General features: G+C 40.2%; 1 long non-coding RNA gene across 1 annotated transcript; it reads right to left on the bottom strand.

The window, feature by feature from the left end:
• LOC108637786 lies at positions 10,935-19,437 on the bottom strand. Its single transcript, XR_001919316.1, has 3 exons — positions 19,385-19,437; positions 19,144-19,293; positions 10,935-11,028 (listed from the first exon to the last, which is right to left on the bottom strand). It is a non-coding gene; the product is annotated as an uncharacterized LOC108637786 (long non-coding RNA).

The raw sequence follows: 20,234 nt of genomic DNA, 5'->3' as shown, positions 1-20,234 counted from the left end.
CACCAGACTTTGGGAAGATCAACACAAATAAGTCTTCTGGTTGACAAACCCTTATCGGAAAAAAGCCTGTAAAATGTTAATTGGCCCTTTTTGGCCAGAAGATGATGTAAATCACCTAAGACTTGTGTATACAACTAGCTATACAGAGAGAAAAGTCTGGTTTTGATGAGTCTGGGCTGCTAACACTGCATAACTTTGTGTTACCCATTGATCTCCATGTATTATCAAAACTATAAAAAACCTTCTGAACAATAAAGGGTGGACCAGTTTCTCAGACTAGTCTCTCGGCCTAGTTTCTTGGGAATCTGGCTCCCCCCGTGTCTCTCTCTCTCTCTCTTTTTCTTCCTCTCCCTCCCTCTCCTTTTTCAGCTGAATTCCCATCTGGAGCGGGGCGGCTCACCAAGTCTACTTACTTGTCCTGGCTTCTAAGACCCGTGCGAAAGGGAGCCTAAGGCGGGGCACCCTTCAATATTCAAGTGGGTGCCAGTGGCCCAACGTAGATGGTGCAAGCTCCTTGTCTGGAACTTTATTGGGTTTCCCCGTAAGCCAAGTTATTCAGCCTTCTTTCTCCACTTAATTTTCCTACTACACTATTTCTTTCTAATCTAATCTTATATTAATAAACAAATAAGTCTTTCCTCACCAGCGCCATCCCCGCCTCGAATTCCCTGGATCCACCGGGGCTGGACCCCGGCACCTCTCTAAGTGCAAGGCACTGTATAAGGTATTGGTATATGGCCTCAGTGAACTTATAGGGTAATGTTCTCCATCCTTATTTCTTCTGTACTTTTTCATCCCTTTGTCATTCTCTTTCCCCTAAACATTTCTCCTTTCCCATCCCTTTTGCCCTTTTCATTATAATTCAAGTATATGACAAAAAAATGTATGTGTGTGTGTGTGTGTGTGTGTGTGTATTTTCCTTAAAGAAACAACTCAAATCATGAGCGTTTAAGTAGTTCTTATAGCAGTGATGGGCTTTACCTTGTCACCAACAATACCTGCTGGTGGGATAGTTGGGGACTTGGGATAGCACAAGCAACGAGATCCTTACCTTACTGAGATCAGTTCCATGATGATGAATGCTAACCTCTAACCACCTGCTCTTTCAAAGTCTATCTTTATCCTCCTCCAGCATAAGTACAACCCCTATTTCCCTTAGAAACAATTTGAGTTTTAGGGGATTATCTGCCTAGCTACCTTGCCCATATGGAGCCTAGAAACTTTAGTCACACAGAGGCATGTCACCCAGTGAAAAGAGTTTGGAATTGCTCTGTAAACACAGTCTGTGAAAACATAAAGGTGTATGCTTACTCGTCATCAAGAATGGACTGTGTAGAAATCTGGCTTTGTGTCTTCTCATGGTTGTATACCACATGATCAACTTTAATTGCACAATAAATCTCTTGTGATTACTTAATAGATATTTACTGATTGCAATGAATAAAAACTAAGAATCTGAGCTGGTTATTTCAGTGGTCATGGGGACAGATTCTGTGAGAACAAACCTTTCTACCTTCCCTTCGAAGCTGGAGTTTGTTTTTGTACTTCAGCTTTGGGTCCTTAGAAACTGTGGGTCAAAGGATTATATAACCACTGAAAATAAACAAGGCCAGAGATGGGAGATACACATACTGCAGTCTTTTTTTTTTTTTTTTTTTTTACTTATTTGTCTTTATTTGACGTAGTTGCGGCATTTGGGATCTAGTTCCCTGACCAGGGATCAAACACAAGTTCCCTGCATTGGGAGCCTGGAGTCTTATCCCCTGGACCACTGGAAAAGTCCCACCTCAGACTGTTTTATAGCAGGTGTTTAGTGAAGGCATAATATATAGATTATTTGGGTCCATACTTATTCTGAAGAGGAGGTAGTGCTTCCCTGGAAGAAGGGGCTCATCTGAGAACCTGCACTCAGCACCAGTTATACCCAGAGAAGCGCTACCACTACCAGGCCCCCAGGATATTGCAGAAATGTAACCTTTATTATGAGTCGAATGAAAACAGGGCATGTTTGGGGTAGGTTTTAAGGAGGATGGTCATCCTCTCTTTTGTGAGGTTTCTGCTCCAGATGAGGTAATTGTAGGGTTTTTGTGTATTGGGGAAGGTTCCTTAAATACAGAAGAGCAAGCTAGCTACGTGTTGCTTTCTTTTTTTTTTATGCTGAGGTATAATTGACACATAACATTAAATCTAGTCACCGCAAAAAATCTAGTTAACATTGTCACTGGACATAAAGAATTTTTTTTCTGTGATGAGACTGCAAGCTACTTTTTGTCCCTAAAATTTTATTAGTTTTAGATTTTTCATTTAGGTCTGTGAGAGGATGTTGTATAAGATAAGAGATATTGGTCAAGGTCTATCTTTCTTACATAATATTTTTAGCTTCTAAATGTCCAAATGTTCCAGCACCATTTGTCAAAAATAGCATAATTTCTCTGTTGAACTGTTTTGTAACTTTGTTAACCCACTGACCATAAATAAACGGGTTTATTTCCAGATTCTCAATTCTATTTCATTTATCTATATTCCCATCTTTTAATTTCATGGCTACAGTCACTGTCTGCAGTGATTTTGGAGCTCAAGAAAATAAAATTTGTTATGTTTTCACTTTCCCCCCCTCTATTTGCCATGAAGTGATGGGAACAGAGGTTATGATCTTAGTTTTCTGAATGTTGAGTTTTAAGCCAGCTTTTTCACTCTCATCTTTCACCCTCATCAAAAGGCTTTTAAGATCCTCTTAAAAGTGATTCATCTGCATTAAAGTGATATCATCTGCATATCTGAGGTTGTTGATATTTCTCCTGGCAATGCTAATTTCAGCTTTGCTTCATCCTGGCATTTTACATGATGTACTCATACAAGCATGGTGACAATATACAGCCTTGACATACTCCTTTCCAAATTTTGAACCAGTCCATTGTTCCATATCTCGTTCTTACTGTTGTTTGTTGACCTGCATAGAAGTTTCTCAGGAGACAGGTAATGTGGTCGGGTAGTCCCTTCTGTTTAAGAATTTTCCACAGTTTGTTGTGATATACACTGTTACAGGTTTTAGTGTAGTCAATGAAGCAGAAATAGATGTTTTTCTGGAATTCCTTTGCTCTTCTTCTGTGATCCAATGGATGTTGGCAATTTGATCTCTGGTTCCTCTGACTTTTCTAAATCCAGTTTTTACATCTGGAATTTCTTGGTTCATGTAGTGTTGAAGCCTCTCTTGAAGTACTTTGAGCATTGCCTTGCTAGCATGTGAAATGAGCACAATTGTACAGTAGTTTGAACATTCTTTGGTTTTGCCTTTCTTTGAGACTGAAATGAAAACTGACCTTTTCCAGTCCTATGGCCACTGCTAACTTTTCTAAATTAGTTGTGAGTACATACAGACAGAGTGCAGATTAAGGTACATGCATTTAACCAGAGCTGTGAGAGCCCCCTGATCCTGAGGTTGAAAAGCTGGAGGTGGCATCCAAGCTAGTTCCTGAAATGTGAAGTCAAAGGGCTTCTCAGCAGGGAAGTACAGCCAGACAGACCAAGTGGAGCTAAGGAGACACGTGCTTGGAGAAAAATGCTTAAATCGGTCTGGGCAAAGAAGTTATTGGAGACGAGGTGGAAAGGCACAGTGTGGCAGACCTTGATGAAAGTGATGATTGAGGGAGGCTGGGGCTGCTGCTGCTGCTGCTAAGTCGCTTCAGTTGTGTCTGACTCTGTGCAACCCCATAGACGGCAGCCCACCAGGCTCCCCCGTCCCTGGGATTCTCCAGGCAAGAACACTGGAGTGGGTTGCCATTTCCTTCTCCAATGCGTTAAAGTGAAAAGTAAAAATGAAGTCGCTCAGTTGTGCCTGACTCTTAGCGACCCCATGGACTGCAGCCTTCCAGGCTCCTCCATCCATGGGATTTTCCAGGCAAGAGTACTGGAGTGGGTTGCCATTGCCTTATCTGGTGGCAAATGACTGTGTTTAGTGCATCACAGTCACCAAGAATATTCTCTGTTGACGAAGTGTGGTCTTTCTACACCACTGCCAACAATATTGATAACTTACTTGAGTGCTAGTTTTCCTTCAATATTTGTAAAGAGACCTTCTTCTATTCTAGTATTACTGCAGCTTTCAAAATCCCATTTGATCTGAGCAGCCAGCCTTTCCTGTATAACTGGATAAGAGGAGGTGACTTTCCTCAAGGAGGTGTGTGGGAGCTGGCTTGTACCAGTTTATGAGAACAGAATGTTACATTTTCAGAAATTTTGCAAGCTAGTTGTCCAGTATAGCCATTATTAAAATATAAATTCTGTATTCTTAAACTGAAATAAGTTGTACTGTGAACAAAGGTAAAAATACTAAAACCCCATAACTTTCTAATTATTTTAGCGAAATTTAGTATTATCTGTCCTTGAGGTTATTTATATCTAGTGTGTCTGCATGGTAGAAATACTATTTAACAGTGGGCCTACTGTGCATTGACTCTCAACTCCGTGTTCAGTGATGCCATGGTAGTAGCTTGAAATTGGTCATGATGGGAACATTTACACCATAGTCATCAGCAAGTGCTACAACTCAGATTTTACCCCTGGCCAAGTTAAATATTACTAGTATGACATGATTTATCATTCCTCAGTTTGCCAGAGCAATTGGAAACTCCAGCCATCCTTTGGGGGATGCTTCCTGTGAACCTGGTAAGAACGCATCAGCCCCTTCCTCAGGACTTTATCTGCAAGTGTCTGTGCATCCAGAGAGATAACTGAGTTCAAACAGATTTGAAAGGGCTTGTCCCAATGTATTATAACTGTAGAGCATATATCTATTTTCTCTTTCAAGGTCCACTGATCCTCATGGGGAACACTGTGAATACCTGTAGGCACAAACACCCATCCATGGAAAAAGTAAATGTTTATTTTAGAGTTAAAAATGGAAAATATTCAAAGCACCCACTTTAAAAATGAAAGCAAACAATAACAATTTGTGTTTGGACTTCACTTTATAGCCTTTGAATGGCAAGGAATGGGAGGTGCAAGGGAGGGCAGGGAAAGAGTGAGTTAGAGAATGGGGGAAAGAGAAGGGAGAAGAAAATGGAAGAAAAAAGAGGGAAAAGATGAGAAAAAAATGTGCAGAGAGGAAAATATGTAAAGGGCAGGTAGGAGAAAAGGTAGATGGTGAGATAAAGGATGAGGATCCTGCTGGTGGTGTTAGAGTTAATCTGTTCTGGTTTCACTTAAACAAAGAGACAGGAGACGTGTTACTCTACTCTGAGTAGCACTCCAGGGGTGAGCAACAATAGAAGTAGCTTTCAGTGTTTTTTTTAAAATTGAAGTATAGTTGATTTACAATTTTGTATTGGTTTCAGGTGTACAACATTAGTTTTAGGATTCAACATTTTATATATTATAGTCCATTTAAACTTACTATAAAATATTGGTTATGTTCCCTGTCCTGTACCATTGTACCTTATTTATTTTATACATAGTACTTTGTATCTCTTAATCCTCTACCCTTATCTTGCCTCTCCCTTCTTCCTTCTCCCTACTGATAACCAATATTTTGTTCTCTGTGTCTATGAATCTGTTTCTGTTTTCTTATATTCATGCAATGTGTTTTACTTTTTAGATTCCACATGTAAGTTTTATCATATGAAATTTGTCATTCTGTTTGACTTACTTCTTAAAGCATAAGTCCTTCTGAGGTTCATCCATGTTGTTGCAAATGGCAAAATTTCATTTTTCTTTTATGGTGAAGGAAAATGCAGCATTTTTGTTGTTTTGTTGTTTAGTCATCAAGTCTTGTCCAACTCTTGTGACCCCATGGACTGTAGCTTACCAGACTCATCTGTCCATGGGATTTTCCAGGCAAGAATATTGGAGTGAGTTGCCATTTCCTTTTCCAGGGGATCGGCTCATCCCAGGGATCAAACCTGTGTCTCCTGCATTGGCAGGTGGATCCTTTATCTCTGAATCACCAGGATAGTTAGCGCTCAAAGAAACTCTAACTTCTCATTGTTTTCTTATGGCTGAGTAATTTTCCATTGTATATATTATATATATATATGCACATACATTATATATTATATATATGTATATGCACATACATATATATATCACATCTTTATCCATTCATCTGCTGAGGAAGCTTTTACTTTCCTTTTTGGGTGCTTTTATTCTTATTTTCCATTTTATTGTTTATTTTTGACGATGAAGGTATTTTCTCACAGAATTTTGAATGTCTTCACTTTGTGGCAAAATTATTTAGAATTTAAGATTTTAGTAATTTATATTACATTATATGAATATAGCCTGCATTTTGGTTTGAGGGGTTTTAAACTTGACAGATTGTATTATTTTAAGAGAAATTTGAAATGCCTCATCTCACAGTATCTATAGATTATACCTGAAAACAATGTTTATTTAAAAATAAATCCTAAAAAACCCCTGTTTTTGGTCTATTTAGAGCTTGATATGAAGAACATACAATGCAAACAAATATAAATGAGAAGAGCTATTTCAACAGGAGGCTTCATTGGCTTATTGTTTCATTAATGGCTTTGAACGAAATGCTTGTTTCTTACTTGAATGAGAAAGTGAATGAGACTCAGGTATCTACAAGGATGAAAATTAGATTCTGATTGAAGCTTCTGCTGCCGGACAACACTGTCTCCTCTAGCATGGACGAGCAGCACTGTCAAGCAGGTGGAATTAAGAATGTACAGAGCTGGGTTTCCCACCCTGGAGGAGTGTACGTTTGATTGATTATTTACAAGTTGTGTGTTTGATGGTGGTGGTAGGGGTAGGGGTCATACTTGCCTCTTGATCACAAGCAAGTCTGTAGAATCATTCAGTGGCTTTTCTGGCAGACTTAGCCTGTGTCTCAGGGTCACTGACTTTCTCCTGAAGTGATAACTGGTGGCCCTTAATTTCTCATCACATATGACGCATGGGGTGCATCTCTTTTCTTCTGAGGCTCCTTCTCAATTTCTGCAAAAGATAATGGGATTGTGGCCACTAACTGCCACTGAGGTATGTGAGAATGAGGCATGGGGTGGCATGGAATCCCGTCTTGAGGAGATGGGGTCGGTGGAGGCCGCTGGTATCCCTGTTTGCATGTGCTGCAGGCAGTTGATCAATCAAAAGGAAGGCAGCTGTGATCAGCAATGGCAGAGTCTCACTATGGAGACAGTAGAGGGTTCCAGAGAAGAAAAGCATTATCTGGTGCTGAGTCAATAGGAATTGAACGCTGTAGGTGGAAAATGGTAGAGTAGGAAAAAGAAAAACAAGATGATGCAAACCTGAACAGGGAGTAATTGGAGTGAGAAGAATCCTGCTGGCTGTAACGATCTCAGATATTTGCATGTATAGCACGTCTGATTAGAAAAGAAGGTCTTTATTCCGGAATGTCTTCATCGGTTAAAGTCAAGGAGATGAGCTCAGCAGGACACAGTGAACGCAAGTCCTCTCCTCTTCACTGATGGGGTGTCAGAACTGGTCTGCAGAACTCAAAGTTACCTTCTGCAACAGCTTTTTCCTGGCTCTCAACCTACACATGCTCCTGTGTCTCTCAAGTTCCTGCAGTCCATCTGCTTAGCAGGCATTGATGATTGATGGTGGGAGCACTCTCAAATTGTTTTGCAAGTTTTTAACTCTGTTAGATCAAAGATTGTGCTTTATATTTCCCCTGTACCCCCATTTATCTGTCACATAGTCGGTGTGTTGCTGGCTAAAATCTTGTCTTTCTCTGTCCAATGAAGGTGAATGAAATATGTGGAGACAGCGTTTGGTGGAAATAGAAAGGTGGCTTTAATTTTCAGCCGATGGAGAGGGGAACATAGTAGGCTCCTGCCTCAAAACTTGTGCCTGCCCCCCCACCACCCTGCCACCTTGAGGAGCCTCAGTCCAGTTCAGTTCAGTCGCTCAGTCGTGTCCGACTCTTTTCGACCCCATGCACCACAGCATGCCAGACCTCCCTGTCCATTACCAGTTCCCACAGTTCACCCATACTCACAGCCATTGAGTCGATGATGCCATCCAACCATCTCATCCTCTGCTGTCCTCTTCTCCTCCTGTCTCCAATCTTTCCCAGCATCAGGGTCTTTTCAAATGAGTCAGCTCTTCGCATCAAGTGGCCAAAGTATTGGAATTTCAGCTTCAACATCAGCCCTTCCAATAAACACCTAGGGGCTTATATAAGATAAGGGTTCACGATCAGAAGTTGGTGATGAGGAACAAAATGCTTATAGGTCTAAGAAAGCTTATACTTGCTTAGTCTTCTCTTTATCTTCTTTGTTCTCAGGAAAGGGATAGAAAAACTCATTTGTTGAGGTTGTTTAATGGACTGGAACCTTGTTATCCAGAGTCGACAATAAGAAAGTAAAAGAGAGAGAGAAAGAGGCTGATATTCCTTGGTTTATGCAGAAAACCAATAAAGCCCTTGACATGGGCCTTGCACTGCTTCACATAGGCACAGGGTACCCTCTCATGAGGGTCCTGCAAGCCTGGGCAAGAAAGTGAGCTCAGCGAGCTTCTGTGCTCCAAAGAATTAGCCTGAGAGAGAGAGAGAGAGAGAGAGAAAGAAAGAGAGAGAAAAAGAAAGACAGACACGGGGACCCAAGCTCATATGGAACAAGGATGTTTTATTCAACATAGTGTGGGTATATATACTGTCTTACAAGGTAGCTTTGTTCAGCAAAGATAAAGATCAAAAGTCCAGACTTACAAATTATCGAGGAAACATAAGGCAATCCATATCAAAGAGAGAGGGTTGTAAATAATCACTTTTATCATGTAGTTCATGAAAAGCAAGAGGGTCATAAATAGTTACTTATCACCATATGGAAAAACTAACAAATTAAATGCATGCATTCCTCAGCCCTGGGAGCGGTTGCCATTCCTATTAATTCCTGAAAATTCAGGAATTAGTAAGGAACAGAGGATTCATGACAGATCCAAAATAGCACACAGGAAGCCTCCTGTTAAATGCTTCCTGACAATACCCCCTATTATATTATATTTGTAAAGAAGGATCTGACCAATTGAGTTTGTTTAGTATTAACCAACCATATAGAAAGTCAATGATAAACAACAAATAAAATTACCAAGACAATCACCAAAGTTATAGTTCCAGACTGGATGCTGTGGGTAATACTTTGAAACCATCCTCCTGGGTCTAGCCCAGATAATTGATCAGCTAGTTGTTCAGCTAAAGTTTCCAAATTAGTGGAAGAGGGCAGATGTTTAGAAAAGGTTTCAAAGATTTCCTTTTTCAGTAATTGTACATTCATAGAGGCATTATCATGTATGTTTTGTAAATGAAATTTGATTAGTTCCCAGTTGTAGGCACTATGATTGAAATGAACAGGAGTAACACAAAATTTAGTAGAATTCCAATCACATTTTAATATCACTTGTTTTTGCAAATCTATTAATTGACCTCTAACCCATTTGATGGTTGTTTTCAGTTCCTGTATTTCCTCTTGAATATCCTCATCTACCTGAGCCTGGGTAGTCCACATATCATGAGCATCTTCAGTCCAATTTTGGATAAAATTATGTTTTGAATCGGGGTATGTAAAGCAGCGCCAGCGACAGCAGCAGTGGTGCAAATAGCTATTAACCCAAAATGCCAAGAATCAGCCATCCAATGAATTGTTTAGATCATTGGAGCAGTTTAAAAAGTAATCTGGAAGCAAGTCCAGCCATGGGACCTTCTTCCAAGGGTCGTTGGAGATTTATTGGTAACCACAAATTATGTTGAGATCGAAGAATCAAAAGGGAATCATTTCTTAAAGAAATAGAAGAGTTAAGACAAGTATATAGTTTGCCATTAATACAAGTTACAGAACATAAAGTCTTATTAAATTGTAAATTTTCTATGTCTATAACAAAATGAAGTGGGACACAGGCCTGTATAAAATATGGTTGATTATAGCAAAAGAAATAGTAACTATGACTACAACTGGTCCCTCTAAAATGTCCAGTCGAGGTCCCAAGTTTTTCAGTGCTCGCAGCAAGTTTCCAAATGTCCCATTGTTTAGGCCCACTCTGTTTATCGAGGATGATCCTAGGACGAGGTGGGGCTAATCCATCTTCAAGCTACCCAAAAAGTCCTTTGACATGAGGTGGGACCCTCAAGCCACCCAAGAAGTCCTTTGACACGGTAATGCTCCATTGTAGTGTCAGTGACCTCCCATGTCACTTTAGCATAGTCACACACACAATGCTGTTAATACCATCTAAGCGGTTAGATAACCATATACCACGGGTCCCCAATCAACAATTGTATGATTAGCCACAAACATTAATTTTCTTGATTTGGCTTAACATTTGTCCCAACGAACAGGAGTATATGTAAAGTTCTTATAAGTAAACCCTTTGCATAATGTTCTTTGTTCTTTCCCTAAAGTCTCAGTAGTATAAACATGGTTCACAGACAAAGAAAGGGCAGTAAATAATCCAATCAACATCCGAAAGTCCTTTTTGGGAGGCAGGGCGAAAGCCCAAGTTTGTTGGCTAACGTTTATGCATAAATTCTGCTGGGCCCATGCACAGAGGAAGGACTTCATAACCTAGAGAAATATTAATTAGTTTTCCTTCTTCTTCAGGGTGTGAGGGCCCTTTAATGCTCCAGGGAGAAGGCATATGTATAGAGTCATTGGTTGAAACAGTTGGTCCTCTCTCTGTCCATTCGACCACCTGTAGTAGAGGGGTGTTGGATATGTAAGCCCAGTAAGTATGATTAGTTAGAGCTCGAATGGGGGAGGCACAGGCAAGCAGAAGCATTGCCAGGAGAATGTATTCAGGACTCCGAGGTATTTCCTGTTGAGAGACCAAATTTTCAGCTTGATTAGTAAGGGTTTTTATTTGTCCCCAAGTGGGGAGATCATAAGGTTGATGTCGCTGAGGGCGGTGCTTCCTGGAGATCTTTAGAGACGCCATGGCCCATATTGGAATTTCTTCTTCCTGGGGTTTTCGTTGTTTCGTCTCTAGTTTGAAGGCCGGGGGCCCCCTTGGGTTGAATCTTCTGAAGAGGAAGCCATGTGAGTTTGTTGGATCCATCTGGGAAACACAAGCATACCCCTTTCCCTGTAAGATTAGTTTCCCAGATTTCCATTGTTTCATTAACCAGTCTTGGTACCAAATGGGCAGAGGAAGAGAAGTGTCCTTCAATTCCTCAAAATGCTTTTCTGCTCTTGTTAAGCTATCTCCCAGTGGTAAGATTAAAAAATTTAAAACAAATAAAGCTGTATTAACAATAGTTATAGGTTTAGAAAATATCTTATGTTGGAGTCTAGTAAATTCTGCTTTAGATAAGGAAGACAGTAGTGTTCCTGTGCATTCCCCCTTTTGTATTTGCAACTTTAGTGTGTGATGTGCCTGTTCGACTATGCCTTGTGCCTGTGGATTATAAGGAATACCTGTAATATGGTTAATAGAAAAAGATTGTAAAAATTGTTGAAAGTGTCTAGAAATATAGGCAGGGCCATTGTCTGTTTTTATAGAACTAGGAGTTCCCATTACAGTAAAACGTACAGCTAATAAGTGAGTTATAAGGTGTTGTGGAGCCTCACCACGAAGAGGTGTGGCCGAAATAAAAGAAGAATTAGTGTCGATACAGACATGCAAGAAAGAGAATGGAGAAAGTTCAGGGCAATGAGTTACATCCATTTGCTATAGTTCATTAGGTTGCAAAGCGTGAGGATTAATACCTAGTGTGATGGGTCAAAGATGTAGGTGCCTACAAGTAGAGCAATTACTAATAATTTCTTTAGCCTGGCTGTATGGGATTTTCTATAGCTGGTGTAAAGAGCCAGCAGTGTTATGCAACAGAGCATGGTGTTCCTCCGGAGTAGCAAAGGAAATCAGTGTATCAGCCTACTCATTACCATGAGTCATGGGGCTGGGAAGGCAAGAATGTGGTCAAATATGTGTAAAATAAATGAGAGAATTGCAGTTTCTAACAACAGATTGTACTTCAAAAAAGAGTTGTTGAATAATAGGTTGATTGGAGTTTATGGTGGAGGTTTCTATATTTTTTAATACAAAAACTGAATATGTAGAGTCAGAGACTATATTAATGGGGTAAGGATGTAGGCAAATAACTTGAATAAGAGCATATAATTCACTTTGTTGAGCAGAATGAAATTTAGTAGAAAAGACTTTATATTCCTTAAGAGACCAGAATGAAGCTTTAGCGTTTTTAGTCCCATCTACATAAAAAACCTTAGCTTGTGGTATAGGCTGTGAGCTGATAATGCGGGAAATAATAAATTCAGTATTTTTGAAGAAATTCCACAGCTTACCAGAAGGATAATGAAATGAAATTTCTCCAAAATATTCCTGAAAAGCTTTAAAGAAGACTTACAGTCCAATGAGGGAAACAGAACACAAGCAAGTAGACAACAAGTATACGATTACAACTTGTGACAAGTGCCAAGAGGGAAACTAACAGAGAAGATATGGTTGGAGGGAGGTGTCCTCTGTTAGCAGGGACCTGAGGGAGAAACACGCCAGCCATGCAGAGAGCTGTGATAAGAACATTGTGGGCTGAGAGAGCAGAATGTAGGAAGGCCCAGAGGCTAAGTAAATTTTCTAAATGAAGAACTGAGAGGTGGCTGGCAGGACTGGAGTCTAGGGCAAAGAGGCAGAAAGAGAATGTCCCAGGTGAGTTGGGAGGGTGGACTAGGGTCAGGTCACAAGTGACTGAAAACTATAGAGTGTGTAGTTCTAAATCACCTCATTGTCTGAGTCCAAGACATTCTCTGTCTCAAAGCCACACTCAGAACATTGCCTTTGATGCTTACACTTTCCTACTCATTAAAACCCGGGAGATATTCTTCTCTTGTCAATGACTTCAAACTCGCTCTGTTTGCTGCATGAGAGGTCAATGAATCCAAGATACGAAGTGTTGAGGCAAGGAATGGACTTTATGCGGAAAGCCTGCTGATGGAGAAGATGGTAGACTAATGTCTCAAGCTAACCATCTTGTGGGTTCTGGATGCCAGGTTCTTTCATAGAGCCAGAGGGAGAAAAGCAATAAGGAAAAAAAGTCAGAAAGCAGAATAGAGAGGGAGAGGCAATGAGGAAGTAAAGTAAAAAGGGGTGTTCAGACTTGCTGAACATCTCTCGGAAGGGCCAGCCTTTGGAAGGGGTGTGTTAATCTCTTCTTTTTAACAGGTGGGCAGGGTCAGATTATCTTCCTGTGAGCTAAACAAAGGCACTTTAGTTTAACAGTCAGGCAGAGGGGCAGGGTTCTCTGAGGCAGGCTATTATATATTATTGTAATAACAAAAGCAATAAAAAGCAAATCAAAGAAATAGTTCCAACATGGAGTCAGAATTGGCTTCTCCCTACAACACTCTCTCACCTCACCTTGACCAGCCCGTCCCATATCCAACCTGTCAGAACCTCCTGCTGATTCCATCTGCAAATAGCTTTCCAAATCCATCCACTTCCCTTCACCTCCACTGTCACCACTCTGGATCACACTGCCTCTCTTGCCTAATCCCTTGTAGAAGCTTTCTAGCCTCTCCAGTCCTGGTAAACTGGCTCTGGAGGGCTGACAGATAGGGAAGTCCTGATTTGTAGTATTTGCAGGAATATTTGGTGTAAATATTCATACCATGGCTTTCTTCAGCCTAGCAACCTGATGCCACTACATGTGGCTTTGGGAAAATTATGAACACAGTCCATTTTCTTGAACCGGAGCAAACCAGCAGCTGCATACCACCGTGTAGGCATACTTGCTCCCATCTTGCAGCATTCCCCTCCATTGTCCATACAGCAACCAAAGTACTTTTTTTCTTTTCAGTTGAAGTATAGTTGATTTACAATGTTGTGTTCAGTTCAGTTCAGTTCAATTGCCCAGTCGTGTCCGACTCTTTGCGACCCCATGAATTGCACCACGCTAGGCCTCCCTGTCCATCACCATCTCCCGGAGTCCACTCAAACTCACATCCATCAAGTTGGTTGTGCCATCCAGCCATCTCATCCTCTGTCGTCCCCTTTTCCTCCTTCCCCCAATCCCTCCCACCATCAGAGTCTTTTCCAATGAGTCAGCTCTTCGCCTGAGGTGGCCAAACTATTGGAGTTTCAGCTTTAGCATCATTCCTTCTAAAGAACATCCATGGCTGATCTTTAGAATAGACTGGTTGGATCTCTTTGCAGTCCAAGGGACTCTCAAGAATCTTCTCCAAACCACAGTTCAAAAGCATCAATTCTTCGATGCTCAGCTTTCTTCAGTCCAACTCTCACATCATACATGACCACTGGAAAAACCATCGCCTTGACTAGATGGACCTTTGTTGGCAAAGTAATGTCTCTGCTTTTCAATGTGCTGTCTAGGTTGGTCATAACTTTCCTTCCAAGGAGTAAGCGTCTTTTAATTTCATGGCTGCAGTCACCATCTGTAGGGATTTTGGAGCCCCCCAAAATAAAGTCTGACACTGTTTCCACTTAGTTTAATGAAATGACATATATGCAATATTAAAAAAATATATATATATAAAATAAATCTTGTTCATATTATTTTCCATTATAGGTTATTATAAGATTCTGTGCCATACAGTAGATCCTTATTGTTTATCTGTTTTATATATAGTAGTGTATATCTGTCAAACCCAAACTTTAAATGTGTCCTTAACCCTCCCCTCAACTTTCCCCTTTGTTAACCACATTTGTTCTCTATGTTTGTGAGTCTAGTTTTTTTTAAAATAAATAAGTTCATTTGTAAAATTATTTTTAGATTCCACATATAAGTGAGATCATATGATAGTTGATTTTGACTTACTTCACTTAATATGGTAATCTCTAGGTCTGTCCATATTGCTGCAAATGGCATCATTTCATTCGATTTATGACTGAGTAATATTCCCTTGTGTATATATACCACATTTTTATTTATTCATCTATCATTGGACATTAGGTTGCTTTCATGTTTTGGCTCTTGTAAATGGTGCTGCTACAAACACTGGATAAATGTATCATTTCAAATTACGATTTTCTCCAGATATGTGCCCAGGAGTGGGGTTGCTGGATCATATGATAACTCTATTTTTAGTTTTTAAAGATATATCCATACAGTTCTCCATAGTGACTGTACCAAGTTATATGCCCACCAACAATGTAGGAGGGTTCCCTTTTCTCCACACCCTCTCCAGTATGTTATTTGTAGACTTTTTCACGATTGCCTTTCTGACCACTGTGAGATGACACCTAATTGTAACCAGAGTATTCTTTTTAAAGCATGGATCTGATCATGTCCCTCCCTTCTCAATGCCTTTCCATTGTGTTTTTTAAAAAACTTGCTTATTCAGTGCATAGGCTCTCCATTGCTGTGCGGGCATGGGCTTTGCCTAGTAGCAAGTGGGGGCTACTCTCTAGTTGCGGTGTGCCGACTTTTCCTTGTAGTGGCTTTTCTTTGTGAGGAGCACAAATTCTAGGGCATGGGGGTTTCAGTAGTTAGAGCGTGGGCTCAGAAGTTGTGGTGCATGGTCTTAGTGCTCTGTGGCATGTGGGATCTTAGTTCCCAGACCAGGGACTGAATTCATGTCCCCTGCATTAGCAGGCATATTTTTAACCACTGGACCACCAGGGAAGTCCCCTCCCATTATGTTTTGACTTTATCTGAACTGAGGCAGTTTTCTTAAAAGAAGAGCCCAGACTTGGTCCTGAGTTCACGTCAAGAATTTTGAAGCTAATTCTTATAGATGGCACAAACACATCTTTGAGCCAGCTAAACTTTTTTATTTATTTGGCTGCACCAGTTCGTAGCTGCCCCATGTGGGATGTAGTTCCATGACCAGGGATTGAACGCAGGTCCCCTGCACTGGGAGTCCAGAGTCCTAACCACTGGGCCACCTCGGAAGTCCCGAGCTAGCTAAACTTTTAAATCATTTTACAAGTATCCCATTGACTCCACCCAACTTGTATGTAAATTTATCTCACTTGCCCAGTCCTGTGACTGCACAAGGCTGAGAATGTAGCTCATACTTGCAAACACCCTCTGGCCTATGATATATGTGCCTATGATATATGTCCATAATGAATCATTATGGACCTCATGAGTCTGATACAGTGAAAATTAAAGCAAAAAGTGCCAGGACTGGCCTCATTTGTCTCTATTTTCTAGCATATCTTTCAGTGCTGAACATATGGTAGGTGCTCAATAAATGTTATTCCTCCTTTTCCTTCCTAGACACAGTGCTTACTTTCTTGATGGCCCCAGGCTTTTTTTTTTTGGCCCCAGGCTTAAGCTAATGCACACTCTGCCCTGGGAAGTGCTGTGGGCAGGAAGCATGCATGGTTCAGAGGTGGGGCATGACTCGAGGGGAGGCAGTGGGCGTCCATATAGTGTTTCCCCAGGACAGGCTGAACCGGCCAGGGATGGCAGGTGTTACCTTCTCCTCTTGAGTTAGAAAAGTAGAATAAGCTCAATTACAGGCTAGTTAATAGTTACTAATGTTTTGACCTGTGCATTACAGTTTACATAATACGTCCCTATAAATTTTCTCATTTAGTTTTTGCACTAGTCCTACGCGTTTTATAAGAGAGGAAACTTAAACTCATTAAAATGATTTATGAAGGTCAAACCACTGGTGTTGGAACAAAGACTCCTGGCTTTCAGACATTCAATATAATGTTCCTTGTACTGTACCGTATTTGATTTCGAGAGAGGTTTCTCCTGCTTCTTAGGTTTGCTGTGTTGATGGTACATTGCTGGAAATCTTGAAGCAAATCTGCCAAACACATTTGATTTCTCAGAGGGTTTTGTTTCCCTTTGGTCTTAAGAATGCCAGACTTGTGACTGTAAATTAATTCTCTGTACCCTTCGGGGATTAAACCTTCCAAGTGAATTGTAGCAACACATTTTTACAGAAGGTGCTGGTAAAACAACCTCTTTAGCTCTTTGTAAGTTTCAGAGGACTGGGGAAAGTCCTAATGCTATGGCAACTAGCAGTTGAATGATACACAACATTCTTTAAGCTAAAAAGTATCTAGTGTTAGATACACTAGAGAAGGCTTCAGCTGTAATTGCTTAAATTCCTTTCATAATGAGAACATTTTATTACTCCACTGAAATGTGTGCCAAGAAATTCTGTACTTAAAATTACTAAGTAAACCAAATCGCTTTGACACAGAATAACTTCCAAAAAGAGAATGACCATGGTTCAATATACAGACTTAAATCAATTAATCCCTAAAAGTCAAAATGAAACCCAGGCTTTATTTCATTTTTCCTGTGTGTGTGTTAGTTGCTCAGTCATACGTGACTCTTTGAGACCCAATGGACTATAGGCCTCCTGGCTCCTCTGTGATTGAGATTTTCCTGGCAAGAATAGTAGAGTGGCTTGTCATTCCCTTTGCCAGGGGATCTTCCCCACCTAGAACCTGAACCCGGGTCTCCTGCATTGCAAGCAGATTCTTTACTGTCTGAGCCACCAGGGAAGCCCATTTATATCATAAACATAAAAATCAGTGTAGATTTGGGAATTAAAATTTAAAGAGAAGAGTATATACATGACTATAAGAAAACAGACACAAATATTTTATGATGTTTGAATTGGAGGGCTTTCTAAGTATAAATGAAGAAATTGTAAAGAATAGATTTACATAGATAGAAAAATTTTAAAATTCTATATATCCAAAAACGTAATAAACCAAATTTAGAGGCAAATGATGTACTGGGAAAAATACTTCCATCTGGGGAATCAAAGTATATTATTCTTAATATAAAAAATAGGCAAAAATAAAAGAGGCAAAGTTCACAAAGAAAGAAATACAACTAATCAATAAATATGTTCAGAATCATCCAACCTCATGTAAAGTCAAAGAAGTGCACATTAAATCTATAGTGAATACTTTTTTTTACCTGCTAAGACTGGCAAGAAGGCATTTTCAGTCTTATATTTTGTGAAAATTTTGTGGAGATAATGTGGCGATGTGCATTATGAGCCATAAAATTTCGTATTTCCCTGAAGTTAAAGAAACTTGCTGGACCTGTATGAAGAACATCAACATTTTTTAATGTATTTATTTTTATTGTGGGGCATATCATATTTCTGCCTGGAAAGACTTAGCCTTATAAATACATATATCAATTTTCCCCAAATTTTTACGTTTAATGCAATTCCAGTGAAAAATTATATTAGTATTTTATTTTGGGAGGTCGATGGGAATTGACAAACTGATTTTAATTTTCTTTTATGTTCTGAGTAAAACATTTTCTTGGGGCACAGAAAATTTTGTTGTGTAAGAATAAATAGGAAGGTAAGCCAAGAAGATTGTAAAATTGAACATTAAATAAGAAAGATGCCTGCAGTGGGATGTTAATACCTGTTATGAAGCCAAGAAATCTAAAAGCAGGATGGTGCAAGAAAAGATAGATAGATCTAACAGAATAGACTGACCACATGCAAACTCTAATATATGTGGGAATTTTGCATGTGGTAACAAGGTAGAAAAATATGATTATTCAAAAGCTGTTGTTGAGTCAATTGAGAAACTGTATGGGGAAAAAAGTAACAACAGATTTTTACTTAGTAGCATATAGCAACATAAATCCCAAATGAAATTAGTTAATAAAGAGAAATGATACTGTAAAAATCTAGAAAATAAAGATATAGGAGCATGAGTTGGGGTTCTTGGTGTCCCCAGTGGCATGAGCTTCAGTGGAGGCAGCTGGTGCCAGAGCCAGAAAAGAGAGGAAGAAAATAAAGATGAATAGCTATTTCATTTTCTAGTGAAAAAGGCCTTTTTAAGTAAAGAAAAACTTTAACGAGAAAGGTTGATAAAGCTGAGTACACAATAGTTTAAAACTACCACAAGTTAAATTAGTAAGTAAATAACTATTTACTACAGAATAAAAGACAAAGTTAAAACCCTTGAAAAAGAAAAAGCCTAAAGAGCCATGACCATCCTCAGGTTTGGTAACTCACTAGAATGACTACAGAACTCAGGAAAGCACTATAATTATAATTAAAATTTTATCGTAGTAAAAGGAAAACAGGAAAACACTAAAATCAGCAGAAGGAGAAACATGTAAGGGCAGAGTCTGGGAGGGGTCCAAGCATGAGGCTTCTGATTTTCCTCCCCTTACTGAGTCATGGATGGCATTGCTTCCTGCTCACGATATGTGACAACACTCACAGAATAGTGCCAATCAGGAAAGCTCACCTGCGCTTTTGGCATCTGGAGTTTTTAGTGGAGCTTGATCACATATTGTCCACAGGGCTGACTCTGTTTTCATCCACTCCAGGGGCTCAGACTAATGCTTTTAGTCTCTAATTCCTCCAGAGGTCGAAGGTACAGCATGGCTCAAAGCCCCTATCATAAATCACATCATTAGACTGTCCTCCAGGAAAACAAAGACACTCTTGTCAGTAAGGGCCCTTCCTGGGGCCCAGAGATCACCTACCAGCTGCCAAGCACAAAATCAAGGTGCCAGTGGATTCCAGTCCTGGTGAGGGCCGTCTTCCGACCTTGCAGATATCCACCTTCTTCCTGTGTCCTCATGTGCTGTGGAGAGAGAGTGAGCTCTCTGGTGTCTCCGCTAATAAGAACGTTAATCGGAACAAGGCTCCATCCATATGATCTCATTTAACCTTAATCACTTCTTTACTCCAAATACAGCCACAATGGGAGTGAGGGCTTCAACACAAGAATTTTGAGGGGATACAATTCAGTCCACAGCATATATTAATAAATAGCTCAGTTATTTAGTGAGTTCTAGAACTTCTGTGTTTGCTCTGCCTTGGCCATTTCCAGCTTCCCGTGTTATATCTTTTAATTAGTATCTCTAGTAGGCATGGCTCTGTCCTCTTGTCACTTTCTGGATCTGTCAGAATAGGGGCATTTGATGTCATTATCCTAAAGATTCAGCCTTGCTTCCTATCCTGTGGTATCAGAGTGCCAGAGATGATCATGAGTACCCATGAAGCTTGGAGTCTTAGAAGTCCCCACAGACTTCATTTGCTGTGTTTTCCTACAACCCTGGAAAATTCCATGGACAGAAGATCCTGGCGGGCTACAGTCCATGGGGTCTCCAAGGGTCAGATATGACTAAATGATTGAGCACACTCCCCACCCCCCATCCTGCTTTGGTGGTCCAGCCTACAGGTGGAACCTCAGTATTATTCATGTCCAGCATTCCAGTCTTCACCCTAGGGATGAACCTAGGCTAGTTGACGAGGGTTCTGTTTATTTAGGTTTCCCCATCTTCCATAGGAATACTGGATGCTCTCCCAGAAAAGAGCACACCTATCCTC

This window comes from Capra hircus, chromosome 16, assembly GCF_001704415.2.
Source record: "Capra hircus breed San Clemente chromosome 16, ASM170441v1, whole genome shotgun sequence".
Taxonomy (NCBI): domain Eukaryota; kingdom Metazoa; phylum Chordata; class Mammalia; order Artiodactyla; family Bovidae; genus Capra; species Capra hircus.
The sequence above is the reverse complement of the archived record's forward strand: the minus strand, read 5'-3'. Positions and strand labels throughout refer to the sequence as shown.